Source organism: Seriola aureovittata, chromosome 22 (assembly GCF_021018895.1).
Source record: "Seriola aureovittata isolate HTS-2021-v1 ecotype China chromosome 22, ASM2101889v1, whole genome shotgun sequence".
NCBI lineage: Eukaryota > Metazoa > Chordata > Actinopteri > Carangiformes > Carangidae > Seriola > Seriola aureovittata.
The window spans coordinates 10,936,883-10,957,079 of NC_079385.1; the positions used below are offsets into that span (position 1 = coordinate 10,936,883).

The 20,197-nt window shown below is 39.2% G+C and overlaps 1 protein-coding gene across 14 annotated transcripts in view; it reads left to right on the plus strand.

The window, feature by feature from the left end:
* grm8a (glutamate receptor, metabotropic 8a) overlaps nucleotides 1-20,197 on the plus strand; it is a 340,337-nt gene that overhangs the window by 270,076 nt on the left and 50,064 nt on the right. Inside the window, exon 14 of one of the 14 annotated variants that reach the window (XR_008826435.1) lies at nucleotides 13,595-13,703. The exons of the other annotated variants lie outside the window; for them this stretch is intronic. The gene's annotated coding sequence lies outside the window, so the exon portion shown is untranslated. The remainder of the gene's footprint in view (nucleotides 1-13,594; nucleotides 13,704-20,197) is intronic. 14 annotated transcript variants of the gene reach the window in all.

Here is a 20,197-nt window from a genome sequence, read left to right on the forward strand (position 1 = left end):
AAAAGTTTGTAAAAACTTATGGTTAGAATAGATACATACATCATTTAAATAGGTAAGTAATTACACAAAGCACTCGATTTTTTTAGATTGCAAAACAGTGACTCTGAATTTTTAAGAAGCTTCTTTTCAGTAAAGTAGACCAAATCCATTGCTCATCACTTACGAAGCATATTTCTGTCATGTTTTTGTGCATAAAAATGCTCCGCACCGCTTCCCCTCTGTGTCTGCTTGTTGACTTTAAGCCATCAGTACTGTACATCAGGCCACAGAGACTAGATGTATCCCCTCATATTATAGCTGAAACACTAGTGTATGTGGCAGCACCCAGTGTCATGATGGAAATGGCACGTTACCTGCAGTCACATCAGTGCAATATAAGCTCTGTGATCACTGTATATCATCTTCAAAAGACAGCCCTCCTCAATGATTCAAGCCCCATCCATTCAGATTTAATATATTCGCACTCACTGTGCATCCTGGTCGTGCTCATTTACTCATTTTATGATGCTTTAATTATTGAACAGACTTGTGTGTAGATAGTTCTGTGATGGAATCAGGCAAGGGAGGGAAAAAAGACAATGCAAAAGTGAATTTCCATAATTCAGTGGAAGTTTTAATGTCATAAGTGTCATAAGCATGAAGGTGCAATTTAGAACTTTAAGGATAACGTTTGTATTGCTACATAGCTGTTAGCATTAACATTAGCATTAACAGCTGTTTACTTCCCAGTATTGGCAAGCGCTATAGCCATTGTTGTGTTTAAAATTCAGGAGATTATAATGATATATGATACACCGTCTGAGCAGCTACTGGTTCTTCTTCAGGGCAAGGGACACAGTGACTCGGTATCGGAAAGTTACAAGACAGTCTGAACAGGCCGGGGCTAGCTGGTTAGCTTGCTAACTTCGATAAACAAGACATTGGCTTTACTTTCCACTGCTGGAGAAAGCTCTTAGTATGTAGAAGAAAGAAGTTTGATGCTGAACTCACGATGCGTCTTTTAGACTGGTAAGTAAACAGCTGTTAATGCTAACGTTGGCTATGCAGCAAAGGCAACCTCCCAAATAGCTCCTTTAAAGTATCAGTTAACAAAGCGGTGTTCAGTTTCTCTCACCAACCAGATGAATGGAAACATTTGTGTTACTCAGTAAGCTCAAATGTAACAAGAAACAATTGGAATGACTTTTTAATTAAAGAAATTGTTTCAAAGTTTCAGAGGTGGATATTGGAAATTCTCTAAACATGAAACCTTAACTATCTGTATGAAACACCAACAGCGAGCTCAGTTATCCACGGTAAAGGTTCAACTAAAGCAATTCACATCAGATCTTTAGCAATTATTTGAATACGAAAGTTTAAAGCATTTTGATAGGAGTGTTCTTTAGCCTGCTGAGAAGCAGGTCATGAGGGACCTATTCCCAAGTCGGACACTGCATCATTGCTCAAAGGGCACACATGTAAGCAGTACAGCAGGGTGCAAGCATGTCACTTTAGTCAAAGTCTGAATCAGGCTCTTTGTGAGTATTGATGTGTGTGTGCTCCCACAGACATGTTCCGTGTGCTTGAAGTGAGGTCGAACACACTCGGAGCGTGTGGGGATATGCGTGCGAGCATTCATGCTGTCTTCAAGTGTGCAGCGTGTGTAAGTCAAGCATCAATACGCATTCACACATACGCTCTGCTGCCAACCCCCTTGTGTAGGTGTGAGGCCACAGTGACCCTGGGTACTGATGCAATAGTGGGGAAAGCTGATGGATAAAGGGAGATGTCAACTGGCTTCAACAGCAGGTGAAGCCATTTTACCCACAGAAGTGCTGTGAGACATTTAACCAGGCCTGTGGCTTGCTTTTAAGTTCTATGTGCGCGCGGGTACGTGCGTGTGTGTGTGTGTGTGTATTGCCCTGAGAGGTGGTTGTGGCTGGAAGCTGCTGATTGCCAGCCAGTCTCTTCTGGCACTAGAATAGGAGGCAATGTAAGCTGTCTCTGCTCACTTTGATTTGAGAGTGCAAGTCATGCACTCAGTGATTAATCCTCTGTGAGACTTCAAACTCAGGTTTTTTCGATGGCACCAACTTAGTCTAGAAATTTTTAAGTATCATACATGCAGGGCTTCTCTTTTGTATTGTTTTTGTTCATTTATATTTTTTTTCTCTGTCTCTTTTGCTGTTTGTTTCCAAAAGGCAGAATCTACTAATTGAGGAGAACCTGTGACCTTTTCATTATCCCCACCATCGTGCTAAAATATACCTGAATATTGAACTTGAGGTAATAGTAAACACTCTTCATTTCACTGATTTATTTCCTCCAATTGTGTCACAGCTTTCTAGTTAGTTCTTGTGTTCTAATATTTAATATTTCCAGAACCACTTAACTGCAAGATATGTGGTGTTTTCATTTGATGGCTGGAGCCATGGACAAGGCCCCTTTGACTTTTGTTTAGAGTCTCTGAAGCATAACAAAAGCAAACTCTTAATGTTTGACTGTCGTTACTTCATTCCTTCTCGCGCTTCCTTGACCACAAGTTGTCAGGCAGTAACTCCGTCTCTATGGAAACAGTATGCTTTTAACCAGGCAGGAAAGCGTAGAGGAGGCGGAGAACAAAGCAGTGAGGAGGAGGGGGGAGATGACTTACAGCTTATCCATGCTTCGTGCAAAGAAAAATTACATAATTGCGGGAAAAAAAGGCCGGCTGGCCATGCATTTCGTATTTTGCTTTTGCACAACCCTTCTTAAATTTTCCTGCATCCTTGAGCACACCATCCTCCTGCACCTGCATTATATCAAGCGATGAAAAAGTTTTTTTAACAAAGAAATAAAGGAGAGAAACAATTTGCTGCTATGAATTACAGTGCATGTCTTTCAGGTTTCAAGTTTTTGCAAGTTGACTTTCCACCTGAAAAGAATGAAAACCAATGAAATGAAAGTTAAAACATATTGAAAAATATACTTTATTGTCTATATCCTCTGAATACATTTAGTTTTTTTTATATATTATGATAATATAATGACACATTAGCAGATCTGCCTTGGCTCATTTTGCCGAGGAAATGTTCACAAAATATTCTCTAGGTAAGATGTACCCCTTGAGGATGCGTAGTTGTCGACTTACTCCCTCAGCCCTTGAAGGTTTGATCTCGCAAAAGTTCCCCTGAGTTTTCAGAGTAATGGAAAGGCACTTAAGTTGGCAGTGGGATTTCCCTAAGGAGACGTACCGAGGGGAAGTCAACAAGTGTCAGAGACAAGGAGCGTGAGAGACGAGAGGCAACCTGGGCCAGAAGTAAGTCAGAGGGAAGGAAATGAGATGAATGATTTAGAGCAACTAAAGAGGGAAACAGCGTGAGGATGAAAAGGGAGAGAGACGGAGTGAGATGTGGTGGAACTGCAAAATACTGGATATAAGACAGGAAGGATGAGGCAGAAGCAAATGAGACGAAGAGTAGGAGCCTGCTTTGCTCTCCGTTCTTGAGGAATAGTAGTCGGCTACGGAGAAAACAACAGGCATTAATTAACAAAACTTACTCAATCAGCTTTTTCATGGCCCAGTTAGGAATGATTTTATTTCGCTTATTTTTCTTCTGTGAGGCAAACACATTCACGGCCGGACTTTACTGTGATGTGTTGTATTATATCAAAAGGACAGGAAGATCTGGAAATCAATGATACGTTTTGCCTCCATAGTCATATTAAACACAGATGCATCTATTGCATTTTGTCAAAGACGTTATTATATAGAGGAGAGAGGAAAAGATCCTTCCTGGCACATTACATTGGTGAAAAAGACTAAACCTTTTGTTATAATGACAGGATTTTGCAGAAATACTCACTATAAGTCTATCAAATGTTGTCGCCTTTACCTTTACTTTTAGAGCTAATGATAAAGTGACGGCAGTGATGAAAAAAAAAAAAACTGCAGACAAATTCATTTTACAGTTCATTTGAGCCAGTGATTTATTTGGTTCACCTTTAATAGTAGAACCAGTCGTTCCAGAACAAGCTTAAAATGGGAGAAAATAATATTGATTTTACACTATGTTTGAAACAGTGGAGCCATTATCTGCACAATATTTTGAGCCCCTTGGAGGCACATTTTGATTTAAGTGGAAACCTACTTTCAAAATAATTACTGTTGAGAAGTGCATCACATCATGTACCACTCATAAAGTTAGGAGTCATTTTAAGATATTTATTGCAGCATGGTTATGTTTTATGAATCATTTTTAAAACATTAAATGATTAACTCAATCTTTAAGCCTTTATTTATTTCCAAACCGCTGTTTGAAAATGGGATTTCTGTCAAATTGTGATGTCTGAGCACATTTTTTCATACTGCAAATTTCCATCCTACTACTGTCCAATCAAACAAGTCTGCGCTTCGTTCAGTAATTGGCTGATGCTGTGAATCAAGCAAACAACATTTATAACTAATGCACAGCTGCCCTTAGCCCAGCCCTCTCAAGAAATATTTCTCCAGAAAGAAAGCTATGTCAATGGAAGAAAGGGATGTAAAATATTTAGCCCAACAGATAAGTGACATATTGCTAGTGTACTCTGCAGTGTAAGTATTTTATCCTGCTGTGACAATTTCACTGTTATAAGACAAAATTGCAAATTGTTGTTAGTTTCGTTTTTTTCTTCTTTTTAATCCTAGTTTATCTTCTTCAATGTTTTTTAAACTATGAATTGCACCAATTTAAAGAAAATTCTTTCTATTGTTTTTTTGTCTATTATTTTGGCATTTTAATACCATTTCTATTTCTTCAGGTTTTCAGGTTCTTTATTTCATTATTTTGGCATTTTAACAATATTTTGTGGTCTTCTGTTTTTTGGCTGGACCACATCAGAAAGGCCAGCCCTATAATGAATGTGAATGTCACTGACTGACTGAGTGATGACGTTTCCCCACTGACCTAACCTTCTTTCAGAAGGAGTTGGCGCTAATAGTATTACGTCATCAGGGTCATTTACAGGCAGTGTTTCTAATTTAGCATCTTTGTCACTTGATTTACTGACTTTTCAGATCCCTTCTTCAAATCTTTTGAAAAACCATTTTCTTTAAGTTATGTGTTTAGTGAGTTTGTTAGACGAACAGAAAAACATGTAAAAGAAAACAGCTTTATTGGGAATTTGGCTGAACTACAATACTGTATATGTGAGCACAGAGAAAGAAGCAACAGGTACAAGGTTGAAACCGGCTGATATTTAGCCACTTTTCATGGAAAGTAATTGTTTACAGTGGTTCCCCAACAGTTTCCACTACATCCTCAATATCGCACATTGACCACACGGCCCTGTCTTGTTATCAGAATTTTGTTGTATCCAAAAATCCAATGAGGAGTTAAGCCTGAAATATTTCAAAAGTTACTTATAGAATTAAAAAATATTTAATTATTAATGAAATACTGCTGATGGGTGATATGAAGGGTGACAACAATAGGTCCTGAAACTGAAGTTAGTGATGCAGCCAGGATAGCTCTGTATGTCTGTGTTTGTGTGTGTGTGCTGTAGTTATAACAGTTAGCAGTCCCTCGGGTGTCATCCATCAGTTTCATCACTAGCACACAGAATGACAAATTAATATGGCTCACATCCAACCTGGAGCCTGCTGTGTCTCACTTCCTTTGTTTTCTTGCCCTCAACCTTTATTATCCTTTTGTTTTTTCCGTCCTCTTTCATTAATCTTGTACTTCTTTTGATCATGTTCTGCTGCCGACCATTTCATCACTAACTTTCTTAGCAGAACTTTCTCTCATTCTCACTCATTTTTAGAACCATCTCTTTTCTCTTCCATCTTGTATTCACCCTGTCTCTCACTGACATTCTCTGTCATTTCGTTTCTGTTTTTCTTTACCACTGTATATTTCTGACTCTTTCTTTTTCTGTCACACTTTTTGTTTTTCTTTTCTTGTCTCCTTGCTTTTGACCCATCTTATCTCTCAGTCTCTGGCTTCATTCTTAGTCATTCTCAGTATGTCTGTCTCTCTGACTTTTTGTCTCTCTTCTGTACAGCTCATATTTTCTCTCCTTTTAATTTTTTTCTAGAATGTCACATATAACTTTGTCTCATCTCTTTTGCTTGTTTTTCCTTTGTCTTTACTTTTTATATTTTCAGCATTTTTGATTCTCTTATGCATGCAAGCAAATGGCAAACATGAAGATCAGGTTAAATCATAGGGTGAAATGTGAAAAAAAAAAAAAAAACTGTGTTGGATTTATTAACATAAAAGCATGGGGCAAGATTTTCTCTGATCTTGTTTTCTAATACATTGAAATTTCCATGTATGATTCTCCCTTAAATTCAAATGCAATGAGGAGAGCAACACAAAGTTCAACTTCAGCTTTCTGTGCCAGTTTGACACCTATATTGTACATGTTTGGGGTAGAATGGACCTAAAACAGACGACAAAATTATCCAATGTTGTACAAATAAACAACTGATTCCTGCTGTTAGAGAGCCGCTCTTTTTCTTTTTTTTTTTTCCACCATTCACACCATGTATTGTCCTCACAAAATGACACAGCCATGTGTGCCACCAATTATCCAGTAATGTATTGGAGTTTGGTTCTTTAGACGCCACTTCATTGTTAACCTGTCGTAACTCAGAAACAAAAAGCATCACATCGCTTGTGACTGACAAAACAAATGCAGGGAAAAAATGCAGCCCCGTCAGTTTTATCATTCTGAAGCTGGAGCTCAGCTTTCACCTGCTATGACTGAAGAAGAGAAACATTTTCACAGCATTCAGTCTCTCTTTGCCTCATTGTCTCTTTGTTTTCTATCCACACCCCTCTATATTTTGCACTTCTGCATTTCTGCTTTCTCTCACGCCCCCTCCATCCCTTTGTTGAATCCTCTCCTCCCTCCTCGGTCTTCCGAACCTTTAACTTTCTTCGACACAAATTCCTGCTGAGGGGGGGTTGGTCTGGCAAAATTAAATGAGATTTGATTTTTTAACTTTAATTGATTTACCCTTGCTGAGATGGTCACAGTGAATGGTCGTGCTGAATAACTTGCGTATCGAACACAAATTCTCTCTGGCTGTGAAATCAATGGCAGAGGACTTATTGGAGTAAGTGTTTGCATCAGCAGTAAATGGTTGATGTTTCTCTTTTCTTTGTGTTATTCAGTTACACTTCTTTTATAGTCATTTTCTATCTGCCGCCGTAGCTGGCTGTGTTTCCTTCTGCCCGACTTTATGTCTCTCTACATGCCCTGGTTTCACTTTACCACTCTTGTTCTTTTGTCTGTCTTTTGGTCCATATCTCTGGTTTTTAAAGCAAAGTTAGAAAAGATCAACATTCCTGCTACTACATCTGTTTTTAGGGCCACATTATACTGTTCCCGTCAGAGCAATATTTTCCTCCTGCATATCAGTAAGGTCAGGATCTACATTGAATGTTGAGGTAATCCCCTTTAAAATGAATCTCTCACTCTCTATCTCCCTCTTTTTGACTCTCTACAAGTGCAACTCTGCAACTTTATCACTCTTTATTATCGCCGTCTTTCTTCTTCTATCTTAATCTGTCTGTTCACCTGCCTCTGTGCCTTCCCTCCCTCTCTCTGTGCCTTGTTTCTCTCTCTGCTTATAATAATTCAGGTTCTGCTTCCATGCCTTGCTATTCATAAACTGCTAGTGATCCAGGAAACATGCTTCAGAGGCATTGTTGTTCTGGATGTTGAACAGTAGCGCTGCGCCTGTTCTGCCAGTCCAGGCTGCGTATCCTTCCGCAAAGCTGACTGGGGCCAGATCTGCACTGGTCCCAGCTTATTTTGTGTGATGCAAATCTCTGAGCTGTTGCTGAAACTCAGCCACTCTCTGACTTGTATTTGACTTTTCAACACCTGGAAATGACTCAAAGCAACTCCCTTCTTCTCATGGCCCTCGCCTCTTCCGTCTCAAGGGTCACCACTGTGGCATCTTTAATGAAAGCGGTGCTTAAAATCTTTTAAGAGTCAGAAGACTAGACTGCCCCCTTCGTTCTTTCTCAATCTTTCATGCTCAATTTATCTCTGTGGGGGTCTTTTCCCCTCCCTTCAAATATATTTCTCTTTCTACTTTTGTTAGTGTGTGCGAGAGAGCATGTGTGGCTGCAGCCATTCATAGTTATCAGTGAACCTACCCTTTGTGGTACTCCTCTACCTGGCATTGACTAGCTATTACAGGACTATAGGCTACTTAGGTCTTGACACAGTTTCTTAAATCCATCACAACTAACTTAAAGCTGCACTAATCAGTTCATGTTAACTTGACAAGCAGGGTCGACTTTTAATTACCACCTGACTCTACAGTTTTTCTTAGTTCCACTGAGCATTTTAGCATTTTTCAGCTCATTGTTTTGATTTAACAGCCTGCCGTGTTACTGTTTTAGTTCACTCGTGCAACTCTCTCTACCTTCCTCTATTAGGGAAAAAGCTCTAATCAACCCACTGTACACTACCTGCCCAGCCGCAAACAGCAGATAGACAAAGTTAGCTACTAGCTAAAGGCTAATGGTGTATGTAGCCTTTAAAGAGCTAAATATTTCCCACCGGAGTTGGTTGAGACCATAATGGATCTCCAACTGCAGCGTAAATATTGCACTACATCATCATGTTTATATTCATCACTGTCTGCTAGCTGTATAAATTGGCAACTGCTTGCTAACAGCTTCAAGATAACAACTGTATTAGAGTGAACCAGAGCAGTTGAGTTGCAAGCTGTGAATCAAAACCAATGAGATGAACTGCAGAGTACGGCAATATCTCTCTTTGGTTTGAACTTTCATTTGACATGTAGCCATTTGACCAACTGTAAATATTGAAATATTCATTAGATTAGATTAGATTAGATTAACTTTATTAATCCCACAACTGGGAAATTCATTTACATGACATTTTCATTACAGCTGCTTTTAAACAACATATGGACAATTTATCCCAAAACAGACGTATGACAGTCTGCTTTGTCAGCACTCTACTCGCTGGTGCGACAAATGAAAGAATATACTATATTCATCAGGGTCTAATTACACTGATGATGATCAGAATTGATCTCACAGGTAAGCATGAACACCCTAAATACTCCCAAGTAATCGTAAGTCAAGCAGCATATAAGAATAATTCAGCAGTAATGAACATTTGTGCACATGTCGGCAAGGAAAAATAATATCCACACTGTACATTCATCATACCCCCTGTGAGCTTTACTTGTTCATATTTCATGCAGTGTGGGTGCTTATCTGCCAACCAAATATTACAAGTTTAAGATGTTAATCTGCCTGCTAATTCTGCTCCTCGCAAAATTAGATTGCTTCAAAGGATTGCAGATAGTGGTGAAATATTCAGTTTGGTCTTTCCTGATGGAACATTACAATTTTAGTTTTCTCATTAGGGTTTGTTATAAAACCCTTCTAATTACCATTATCAAGTAATCAGTGTTTGATCATGTTGTGTGGCCTCCACTCTGTAGCGATTGACGTACTCCAAAAAAAGGTCACCTTTGAAAAGGCTCAAATGTTCTTTACACCTTTTTCAGTTTTATCAAATTGAAATGAAATTAAGATGAAAGATATCATTACAGTATGCCTTCTTTATTATTTTAAAGCCTTTACCCTGATAATATGACAAAGATATGTGCTGTGTGTGTAAATTATGTTGCAAAATTAGCCTGAAATGCCAGATGATTCTAAAATGTCAACTTCCAAAGTGTCTCATTTATTTAAATGAATCCATATTCATTATCATTATTTCTCTCTTCCTTTATTTGGCATTTCACTCCTTCTCTTTTATTTTGGAAGGGCCAATTCCCTCTGCTCACACTTATTATTTTAAAGACTGAGGCTCTGCTTGACTCGTGAGCAGACAGAAAAAGAGATGACTGGCTCTATTTGAAACCGTTTTGTTAAAACCATTTTCATCATCCCCCTGCGGTTTGGCGGAGTCAGTGAATGGTTGGTGCTTAGTTTGCTGGCTTTGCTGACTCACAGGGAGATGGAGACAAAATTCCTGGGCCTTATTGGGGGGGCAAAGAAGAACAGACTCTGTTCGAAAACTTTATTTCGTGTTCAAACTCCAGAATCTTTGTGGAAGTGTTGCAAGACAAGATCCAGAATTTTATTTCAGTTGTTTTCTTGCTCTCTTGTTCATGTTCCTCTGTATCGCTTTTGCCCTTTCTCATATTGATTCAAATGGGGAGAAATAGATGGAAGTTTGGAATGGAAGCTCCTTTCTGGATAACAGCTCCCTTGCCTTCCCTCCCTCGATGCCCTCTGTTCTGCTGAGTCATTTGCTGTTGTGCCACAGTCGATGCAGCTTAGAAAACCACCGACAACGAACGGCAGAGCTGAATTCCTTTCTGGGGAGCGCAAGCACCAACCGATTTTTCTTTCCTTTGAAAAATTAAAGCCCAAATCTAATCTTGTCCCTCGCTATCAAATTAGCAATTAAAATTGCAAACAATAGTTTGGCTGGTTTCACTGTTCACTGTGCCACCCTGGGGCGAACTGGCTTTGCCTTTCCAAAGATTTTTAAATGTCACAGTCAAAGAAGTTGAAAAAGACCATTACCAGTGACATTTTATTGTGTAAGTGTGTGTGGTATTAGAGCATACAAACACACATACATTCATTTTCCCCGGTGCAAATATTAGACCTTAGGTTGTTTGAGATTAGTGGCTGCTCATCACTTGTTTTGTACTTCACTTTATGTTCAGTGCAGTGCTCTGTTTTGACCCCAGTTTCACCCGCTGTGGTAGGCACTCCATTTCATAAAAAGAATAAGTAGCAGAGGTCCCCTTCAGTGTGTCCTTTACAAAAACAGAGGTATAAAATCAAGTCTGCAGATTTTTCTGGTAAAACCCGTAGTTGTGGATGTGGATATTACATTGCTAATGAAGGAAAATATGGATTATATTCCATGTATTTTTCTTACTTGGAGCGACACACATGTTGCTATGCCACAATCTTTGTTGAAATATGTTGAATATTTTCCAGAACAGCTGCCATTTTTAAGCCTCCGCCTCAGAGTCAACACGGCCATAATGTCCTTTTCTGACCCGTCTCTCACTGTCATAAACCTGAAGTTTGATTTGAGGAAGTGATACTATCCCACAGGCACTGGTAGGAATTATAGGGGCCCTTAACAAGATGTGACTCTGGACACATTAAAAAACTCCATCAATCTCTGACTTTATGGGCCCTCCCCCTCTGGAGCTCAGGGCTGCCTGACTCATTACCTCTACTCTACTCACTTCACTTCCTTTATGTGTTGCCTTCAACCAACTGGAGCCCATTAGGTAACTCGCTGTATGGTTTCAAGTGTTGTCATTGGGGTACAGTATAAAAGTGTCAGACAATTATATTCAAACATAAATTCACATTTTTAACTAGATTGAATAACTATTTGTAAGTCCTAGCTGAATGATGCGGCCTGTATCACTGGGGATGGGGCCATGGTGCCACATTTCTTGACTGTGGATAAAGTAGATCCCAGGGAGGATCCTGAGGCATTCCCAGGTCAGATTGGATATGTAATCCCTCTAGCGTGTTCTGGTTTTGCCTGGAGGTTTCCTCCTAGTTGGACATGCCCAGAATACCTCCATAGGGAGGAAACTAGGAGGCACCCTGATCAGATGCCTGCACCACCTCATTTGGCTTCTTTTAATGCAAAGAAGCAGCAGTTCAACTCCTAAGCCCGTCTGGATATCAGAGCTCATCCTGTCCCTGAGGATGAGCCCAAACACCCTGACGAAAAGTTTTTCTGACATATTCACAATCTTATTCTTCTAGTCGCAACCCAAAGTCGGTCACTTTCGTGCCTGAAGGTGAGGAATAAAACTGAGATCGACAGGTAATTTGACAGTGAAAAGAACAGCCAGTTTTAGCGATCAGGTTCTGGTTGGTTGCAGGAACATCTTAAGTGAAAATCAAAGTTAACCACCACACACTGAAATTACCTTACTGTGACTTTATGAAGAACGAACTATGCGTTTCATCTCTGGCCACAGTCAAGTAATTTCAATGTGCGGTGGTAATTTTCAAGGATTTTGACAGAATCACCCCCAGAATCTCACTCTTCCCAACAACAGTCGGGTAAAATATGCCTGTTGATCACATGTGTCATATTACTCTGCCCCATAACGAAGATCCCACATTATGTAAATTTATTACATCACACTCGGCTGTAAACCGCCCCAACGATCAAAAGTTTCAGAATATCCTTCCCGTTAGCCACAACCAGTTTTTGCTTTCATGATCCAAGAGGCTGGTGTACCAATACTACTCCACTGATATACTTTTCATGAGTTCAAAGGAGTAGTTTGATATTTTAGAAAATAGGGTTACTCACATTATTGCTGAGAGTTAGAGGAGAAGATTGATACCACACTCACTGCTTGAGTTAGGTAATTAGCTTAGCTTAGCATAAATACTGTTGTCTTGTGAAATAGTTTGTATTATATTGTATAAATTTTAGTTTGTTTACAGATTTAATTAACAAGTGTCAATTAGTGAGCTGAAGGGGCACTGTTGGATGTGTTTTTGCAATTTGGAGAGAGTCAGGCTAGCTTTTTCCCCTTGCTTCCAGTTTTCATGCTAAGTTCATCGCCTCTTGGAGCTAACGCCATAGGTCGCACATAGATAGGAGGAGATCAGTCTTATTTATCACTTGGCAAAAAATAAACATATTCCCCAAAATGTACTTTATTTTCCAAAGAGAAAATGAGATGTTCTTAGAGTCTCAAAGGCTATGTAAACATTGTAAATATTATAGTCTCCACATCTCAGCGGTGTACAGCAATTTCTATAGGTAGGACTTAGCGAGCATAGTCATGATCCTCTGTCAATCATAGTGAGGATTTACAGTATATCCAGTAATAAGCCCACTGACCCAGAGAAAGATATGTCAAACCCCAGTAATAAACCTGTAAACCACCAATCATACGGAGAAAAAAACAACAGCAATACTTGGTTGCACGAGCTGTGAATCAACTTATGGATTTAAAGCAGGAGGCCAAGAGCTACGGTGCAGGGTATAAATTCTGCAAATGAAAATGGATAACATGGGGGTGGATATGAATGGTTGGGCGGGTGCGTGTGTGTGTGTGTGTGTGTGTGTATGAGTATGAGTATGTGTAAAGCTGTGAATAAGGAAAAGGAGGATCCCTGGATGACATCGGGGCTGCCACGAGTCATCAGTTCCCAATACTGCTATTCATGAATCACTTTAACAAATGGCTAAGAGTGTGTGCGCATCCCTGTGTGTACATGAATGTGTGTGTTTGAATGTATGTGTGCTGGATCACAAAAAGTAAAAAAAAAAAAAAAAGAAATGCTTCCTTGAAGTGTACAGATTATAGGCGTAGCTATACGTCAGTGCTTTGAGTTATGGATTGTCTTTCTCTATCTGCCCGCTCATCCGACCGTCAAACATAACATCTCTGGTGACAAGACAAGACTTATTGATTCTAACTGAATTTGGTGAGTCCGGGTCGAAGGCATAATGCATGTATTTAAAATCAAAATGTTAAAGGTTCTCAGACATATCTGAAATCAATTCACTGTCTGTCTTGATTATTTCTTGATTAGTTCCACTTCTTTCTTTTTTCTTTTTTTTTTTAAAGGAAATTACTGTGGAAAAGACAGCACCTTGCTAACAGATAAGTGAAATAATAGAAGAGGAGGAGCCTGCCTGTCTAGCAGATTGCCAATTAAGACCAGCCTTAATTTGTGGTGAGTCTGCAATCAATGTTAACTTGTACGTTTGAGGAAATAATAAGGTGCCTCTTTGTGAGTCTGACCTCTAAACATGTGTGAACTCTGTAAAGGTCATTGCCAAGTCTCTTAATTGTACAGGGGCAAAGAAATCTCAGAGGACTTGGAGAGATGGAGGCAGACAGATATATGTCTGAATTACAGGATCATCTGAAAGAGAAAGTACCAGAGAGAGGGAGGGAGAGAGACATGTTTTCATCTCTCTTTGACTTTAAGACCCACTTCAAATGCCTTGTGCAATTGTTATGGCTGCTAACAGTAGTGTCCGTGTGCCAGGGGTATAAATGAAGAGAAATTGTTTGGATATTATCTGATATGGACTACATCAGGATTTTTGCTAAATCTGTTAAGAAATCATAGGACAAAAAGTTGACCCTGTAATTTAAGATCTTAGCTCATAAAATTTTCCCATATCAAAAGTTAGACTTACCAGAGTGTACACAAATAGGATAAAAACACAGAGGTGTACATAGCTTTAAGTTCAGTATTACGTTCAGGTTAATCTTCAACAATATTTCGTCAGTTTTCATGACATTCGTTGTGCAGTGCAGGTTTAAGAGTGAGTGATTGCAAAGGTGTTACATTTATCTCATGATCCGATTTTGAAGTCTGGCACATTGCGTGACTAGATACTAGATGGACAAACTGAAGTCAAGGACTGTCTTAAAAGTACATTCAAAATGGCCCCAAGAGATTTTCTTATTTGTCAATAACTTCTCAACTCAATTTCTAACGACCTGTGGTATAGGCCCATCCCACTGCCATTATAAATCCAAAGCCAAATATTTTGATACATTTTTTTTATTTTTGCTTTGCGTTGTAACATGTACATTGTGCATGTGTTAAATATACATATGGTTGCTTCTTGTGTTGCATTTTAACATGCTGCATTTAAATTGAAGTAAATGCTGAGGGGCTAATATAAAAAAAAAACCACTATTTCTATTCTATCATTTGCGTTGCACAGTACAATGGGTAATTTTTCTGTGTTTCTTATTTCCAGGTTGTGTTTCTCTGGTGTCCACTGAATTATACCTTAGTAGAAGGGTAACAATAGCCTACAGCTCAAAGTAAGCTTGTGTGCAGAGGGTTGTTGGTTTGTGTCCCCCAAGTGAAATTGAAAAAACTGGGTGAGCAAGGTAAATTAGCTCTCCCTTTCACTCAGTAGACTCACCCTTAAGTAAGACACTCAGTTGCTAACTCCAGTGTAGGTGATGAGTGTTTAACAGTAAAAGAAGTACAGTACATGCTGTGAATCGGTAAAACACAGTGCTGATTTGCTAAAAAGAGCGAATGCATCTGTCCCTGGGCAATAATTGAACATCTAAGACTGAAATGAAACCCGGTGATGCTATAGAAAAGTCTGTTTTGAAGTCAGTGTCCTGAGACAGCGCTCGGATCAGCAGGCAAGTGCTTGCACTCTGAGGAGAGGAGCTCTCCATGGTGCTGCTGCTGCTGCACACACTGCTGCTCCTTGTAAAATCACTCAATGCTCCACAGTCAGTTGAGAGTTACTGCTCCACAGCCCTCTTGCAGTTTAGGCTGGAAGCTTTCCCTGGTGTTAACAGCCTTGGTGCTCCTTACCAACAGTCAACTCACATACTGGTGCACTAGCAGCTTAGACAGAAACGTATTATTTTACTTTAAACAATCTTATAAAACCTGCTTTTGAACTCATCTGAGGCTAGAAATAGCTCAGGCAGAGGCAAGCTAGTTTAAAAAAAAAAAAAAAAAAGTTTATTTATGAGATTTGGGAGTTTGAAACAGCAACAAGTTTGCTCCCTTTTGTTGGACTCCGCACACAGCAGTGTCCAATCTGTTGCCTGTCAAAACCAGAATAGTGTTTCTTTTATTGATCCCCAGTCAAGATGTTCAGAATTGATTTGTGGATTAAGAGACAGAAGGCAGTTACATCTCCATGTGTTTACAGCTCCCAGTGCGTTATAGTGGACAGAGAGCTGCTGAAGGGCTCGTCTCATGAATTGTCTCCACTCTACAGGCCTACCCAAATCCTAAACAACGCAGTGAAAAGCCTTTGAAAAGTGTTAATTTCCACTAGACAGATGTATTTTAGTGCATTTATTTCATTGGAAATGAACAGCATACAGCCACTCTGTTTTGAGCCCACATGTTATCAGCATACGTTTTGTCAGTGTCTAGAGCTTTAGAGCTTTGTCAGTGTGGAGTAAAATGCCACTTTATTGATTGGCAGGAGGTCGGACTGGCTTTCTAATGAATTCAGGGATGATCTTATTCCCAGATTTATTTTCTCTTGTTTTATCCTCCTCTTAATAACACGGAGTAGGCTTGACATTGATTGAGATCCTGCCGAATAATGAGTGGAGAGCCCCTCCTCAATTCTGTCTGCAATGCTCCCTCCTCTCCTCGCATCACACCTCCTCCCGCTTCAGCTTCGCATCCTCAGATTTCCTTGTGTTTTTGCTCCAACTGTGTAGTTAGAGGAATATTTTGATGTTTCTCTTTTTTCAGTCTGTCTCGCTCCCTTTCTCACCGTACGTTCCAGTGTAACTCTCGTTCTCAGTCACACACAAACATAGCCGCAGGCAAAACACAAGCAATTGTCTGTTATTCTAGTCAATAAATAGAAGATAAACATCATTTTTGTTGGATTTCCAAGCTTGTGTACTGATATCAGTCGGTTTCTCTCAAGTTCTCCCATTTGCTCTTTATAGTGGCGTTGTTTGTGTATATTGGTTCCAGGGCTATTCATATTTGGTGTGTCTTATCTTTATCTTACCTCATACTAGGAAGACAGTGGGTGTAATGGTAGAAAAAGGACATTTACCACTAACTATCATTCCTTTACTCACTAAGAGCTGTATCCAGCAGTGGAAAGCAACCCTGTTGTTTTGCTTTTCTTCTACTGAAGTTAGCATTCTAACTAGCAAGCCCGGTCTGATCACTTTCCAATACCAAGTCACTGTAGTGCTGCTCAGAGGGTGTATTGTAACCTCTTACATGCTAACGCTCGCTATGTAGCAATAGCAAAACTTACAAATAGAACCTTCAAAACATCACTAAAATGACTGATTACCAAAATAGTTGTTAGGTGTCACTTTGTTGAGTTGACTAATCAATTAATTGACCCCTTTTTTCAGCTTGAATATGAATGATGAAGAAAACACAATATACAATTGTTGACAATTTATCTTTTTACCATATCTCAATTGTTTGAGCCTATTTCATCCTATTGTTGTCATTATTATGTGCACCTTTAAAATAATTAAAGTACAGAAAGACACTACTTGCTTTATTTCAAAGTAAAGGCTTGATTTTTTTTTTTTTTTTTTTTAAACTAACAGACAGAAAGAAAGATGATGGAGGTACTCACCCGCTCATATCTTTTTTTCCTCCCTGTATTATAACAGTGTTAATATAGACAGAAATTCACTGAATGGTTCATTTTAGTGTTGCTATATATGTTTTAGTGGATTCATACTCTTGGGAAGTAGCCAAAATGACTGCAGAGGCACCAACTTTTGAGTCTCTCCATTGAGAGTTTGTAGCATTAATGTGGAAACGATAGATAAGATGTTCACAAGGCACAATATTCATAGTAATAATTTAAAAGGGGAAAAGTGCCACCCAAAACTATTAATATTTGAGTAATGACATGACATGCTAATGGCATGTTTCACTGCCAGCAACTTCTTCAGGTTTCTTCTCTGTTCTGATTCCACTGAGTGTTTTTTTTCCCCCATTGTCAGTGAATACAGAACGGGAAGCTGTGACGGTGTCTATTTGCCAAGATCACTGTGACAAAAGTTAAATCAGTCTTTTGCTTTAGTTTGACATTTGGAAAGTTTTAGTGAAATTAGATGTCTGCATTTTTTTAAAAGGTGCCACACACTCACACAAAATGATGTGAAGCACTAAAATAAATTCGACACAGACGCTCACTATCCTTGTTAGTTTGGCCTTGATGAAAGAATGAGGACTGTTTGGCGTTAGTAAGGATGAGACTTTGATCTGCTGAGGAAGAACTTTTAGAAATAGATTAAGAACAAGGGGAAATATTTTCCGACTGAGGTCTTAATCAAAAAATAACAGGCAAACTTTCTTACAATACAGCTGCTTCTTTTAAAGGATGAGAATGGGCTTGTAAACAAACAAAACAAATTCAGATTCAACTGTGAAACTACCGGAAAAACTCAGAAAACCTCAAAAAAAAAAAGAAGAAAAAAGCAGATATACACACATACATACAAACAGGGTCTGCATGCTAAGACACTGATAACCTTCCTCAGTGTCACAATAAAAAACTACAACTAATTGGTATTTTTTGGAAACAATACTCAACCAGAATACAAATGGCTACTTTGTGATTATTTTAAGAAAACAGGGGGATGGAGATGAATACCAACATCTAAGACTAGTTGCACTTTAGCATGCTGTGAACATGCAGGGATGTTTTCTAGGTATGGGATTGAGGCATTTGAAGTTGACACTCTTAAGGATAATTCGAGTGACAGTTTATAAATCAGGAGTTTGTTATGCAAAGAGCACAAAGACAGGGAGATGAGAGTATGTTTTGGATATTTTGATTCACATCTCTTCTGGAGACTGTGTGTTTATGTGGTGTTCTCAAGTCTCCACATCAAAGCCAGAAAAAAACAACTGACAGCGTAATTATCTTTGAAGATTAGTGGATGTCATGACAGAAGGTAGCAGGTACTCGCCATCTTATGTGAAAGTAGCCAACTAATGTTACTCAAACATATTCTCTGAAGGCTCAAATCAGAATTCATGCATTGTAAAATATTCATAAAAACACAGGTTATGTCTGTTTTTTTTTAATACAAACCTCTACTGAGCTCAATCCATCACAATGGAGTTGTACATACTGCACATGGTGGGAGCCTGATAATCAGACTGAATTGCCATTTCTTTCATTTCCACCTCATTATTCAGTCTTGACATGATGTTCATTCAGCTGTTTTCTATTGTTTGACCCAAATAGAGACCTATTCATCCTATTTACATCATTTTCTCTCGACCAGAAGCTGTGTGTTGCAGTTTCCAGGAACACTTAACTTAATGTTAGTCATGTCAAACAAGGGACACATGCTGATTTAAAACTCGTTACTTCTGTGAGGTGACTGTATGACAGCCTGTATGCTTGCTGCCATTTGGAATGATTCTGGCTGTGGTATAGGAAGATGAAGTCTCTATTCTTAAACCCACCTGCAGAACTCTTAACCTGATGGTTAAGGTGTGTTACACAGAACCATCTGTGAAGGCTTCGTCGGAAACTCGTTTGGAAGAATGCAGGTGCCGTCACAATAATATACTTGGCGGGTAATTGGACAAACCTCCCGTCTATCATGTGACGCAGTAGGAGAATGCCAAAGAGGAAACACAACAAAACAGCGGGCCGAGCAGCAGTTTGAGGAGCTTTGAAAGCATGTCGGTAGACGATTCTTGCCGTTTTTTGTAAGGAAAATGTAGGTACTCTTATGAATACCAAAACAGCCACTTCTCCGTAGCTGCCCGCAGGTCCTCCCTCATAGGATGCTGATTGGTCTACCTAGCGAATAGCTGTCTGGATTCTTGCTTTTGACAAATCCAGTTGCCTCACAAGGTTACAAAACTCTTAAGTTGTAACCTTACGGCTCAGTTGTTTGTTTCAACTGGGAAATCAGCCGCCCATGAGCACACCAGACTTGTTTAAAAAGGTGAAAGAAAACTAGGGATGTGACAAGTGATTAATCATACGGAAATAGAATAATATGAGTATTTTGAAGCGCTGTGGCAACTGGGCTGGTGGTGGTGAAACAAAGTGCTGTAACTGTACATCAGGAAGATGATGTTTTTTTCAAGGTAAATCTAAATTTGTGCAAATTTAGATTAAAAAAAATTGTGTTAGGAAAGAAATATTGAAGGAGACATAATGCTGCCCACCATTTTTTCTTTTTGTAATCATAATGTGTAAATGCTTATATTGAATGAATCAGCAAATTCTCAAAGCAAAATGTTCATATTTCACCTACAACTTCAAGACCTACAACTGGGGTTAAGGCAAGGCAGGTAATGTTAAGGCAACTCAAAGCAAGGTTTGGTCAAATGGGTTAGGGGTTAGGTTTAGGGTTAAGGGTTAGAGCAAAGTCGATGCTTATTTGAAACAGGAGATGGGGACTGGGGACAGTTCAACTCAGTCTAAACCTAATAGCATGTGGGACACAGGATGCAATTGACATTCTCCGGTGTGAAAGTCCTGTGCTTTTGATGCTCATTCATCCGCCCTAACCTGAGGATTTCACTCTCCCCGGATGGGGAAAAATGTTGCCAGAGAACATAATGAAGGCAGCAATTTCCTCCAAACGCTGTCTGACAAAGCAAATTAGTGCTTCAGAAATAGGGAAATTTAAGTTGCCTGAATACACCTATAGATTGAACGCAAAGGCATAAAAGCCTGCTTCCTACACGCTCCT